At 52.4% G+C, this 2,097-nt stretch overlaps 1 long non-coding RNA gene across 1 annotated transcript; it reads right to left on the bottom strand.

The window, feature by feature from the left end:
• Positions 1-589: 589 nt before the first annotated feature.
• Positions 590-1,811, bottom strand: LOC116597438. Its single transcript, XR_004288602.1, has 2 exons — positions 1,365-1,811; positions 590-844 (listed from the first exon to the last, which is right to left on the bottom strand). It is a non-coding gene; the product is annotated as an uncharacterized LOC116597438 (long non-coding RNA).
• Positions 1,812-2,097: the final 286 nt, after the last annotated feature.

Below are 2,097 nucleotides of genomic sequence, written 5' to 3'. Positions count from 1 at the left end.
GGGCCCCCACCCCCACTCCGTATCGCAGGTGCGGGCAGACTGGGCCACCTGGGCCGACCGCGTGCCCAGATACCGCCTGGAGTTTCCCTCCCGTGGGGGACGCTTCTTGCCCTGGCCTAGGTAGTTCTGTGAACCTGGCTGTGGACTGGGAGGCAGCACGGCGGGGGGTTTTTTATGTAGAAAAGGAAAGTGTTGGCTCAAGTTGGATCTACTGACTCCTGAGGCCCTTTCCAGCTCTGACTTGTTATGAAGAAGGAACTGGACCCAGAAGCCATAAAAGGAGTTGGTGGGAGCCGAGAAAAAAAGTCTTGGGCCCCAGCCACAGCTCTTCTTGTTTTAAATGTCCCCTTGTTTATTTACGTTGCTCCCTGCCATGGGGTCGCAGGGGGCAAAGCCTAAACCTGTGGGGTCCCTACGATGGGGAAGGGATGTAGAATTTGAGGCTAGGATCAGAGGAGACCCCAGAATCTGCCAGAATCGAGGCTGCTGTGTTAGGGTGGCAGGCGGGGGTCCCTGAAGGCCAGAGGGCAATGAAGCAGAAGACCATGACTTCAAAAGTTTCAAGAAGGGGCCTTTTTTTTTTTTTTTTAATGAGCGTTGACTGTTGGAACTGTTGCTGGAACACAGCAGGGAAATACAGCAAATGTAGAGGTTCTGGCTTGCATTCAGAACACAGGATCTACAGAAGCAGGGACACCAGCGACATGACAGGGTCAGATGAGCTGACATCTACTTGGGGTCCCCTTGGGAACTGAGGTTGGAATCAGATGACCCAGCTGTGCCTCTTCCTAGCTTCCTGGTTTGGGGGATCTTGTTCAACATCTTTGGCCCTCAGATTCCTCATCTGTAAAATGGGAACAAGAACTCCTGCACCAGAGTGTTCTGGGGATTAAAAGGGTGTCTAAGTCCCCCTTCCATCTTGCCTTCCCTCCTTTTCCACTTCTCAAGGTCCCTGGTGCTTGCTCACTAGGACTCCTTCCAAGTCCCAGTTTCTTGGAAGCAGGTGGCGTCCAGTGGGACGAAGGCTGGGGAGCAGCGCCCTCTAGCGGTCGATACCAGGAGGGTCCCGTCAGTCCTTGAGACACGCCCAGGCTAACGTGATTAGTGCACGTTAGAGCCTCCCCAGGGCTGATCCGAGCCCGAGCTCCGGGGGCTCCACTTGGAGAAGCCTTTCCTTCTGATTCAGTTTCCCCCTGGAGCGAGCAGAGAAAATACTGCTCCCCGACAGCAGTCTCTCCTCTGACCTCCGGCAGCCCAGCTTTCACAGCTTTAAAAGGCTTCTCTCACTTCTGCCCTGGAGGAATATATGCACTTAGCCTTCATACTGGGTTTTATAGCTTGCAAAACACTTTGACACACATTACTTGTCCCTGAGGTGTGCTGTTTCTGGGTGGTGATGGCGCTCGTTGGATAGAGGATCGTGGTTGGGAGTGTGGCTCCAGTGCGGGGGACAGATTTGGATCCTGCCTCTTCCATCCAGCTCTGTAACCAGGGCGACGTTCAAAACATTGAATAATCAGTAGGGCAGGCAGCGACCAATCAGAACAGGCTCTGTTCTAACCGCCTGGTGTGGCCAAAGGCGTGTGTACCTGCTGAAGATTCTGGAATAACCTCAACCTCCTGGGGCCTCTGTTTATTCATCTGCAATATGGGCACGTTTGTTATACTAGTACCGCTTTAGAGGACAGTCCTGAGGACTGGCTTAGTTCAGGGTTGTAAAAGATCGAGAAACCAGTGTCTGACACCTAGAAAGCACCAAATAAGTATTGGCTTTATGATTGGTCTGAGCTCCTCTCAGACTCAGTGACTCAGGGTGGTTGCAACTTTTTTTTTTTTAATTTATTTTTATTTGACAGAGATCACAAGTAGGCAGAGAGGCAGACAGAGAAAGAGGGAGGAGGAAGCAGGCTCCCCGCTGAGCAGAGAACCTGATGTGGGGCTCGATCCCTGGATCCTGGAATCATGACCTGAGGTGAAGGCAGAGGCTTTAACCCACTGAGCCACCCTGGAGCCCCGGGTGGTTGCAACTTTTAAGGGAGACTCTCTTCTCAAACCACCTCCTTGTCTGGCTCCCCATTTATTCTATATTCTCTAGAA

The sequence above is a fragment of the Mustela erminea genome, chromosome 8 (assembly GCF_009829155.1).
Source record: "Mustela erminea isolate mMusErm1 chromosome 8, mMusErm1.Pri, whole genome shotgun sequence".
Taxonomy (NCBI): Eukaryota; Metazoa; Chordata; class Mammalia; order Carnivora; family Mustelidae; genus Mustela; species Mustela erminea.
Note: the sequence above shows the minus strand (reverse complement) of the source record. Positions and strands in the feature narration are given on the sequence as shown.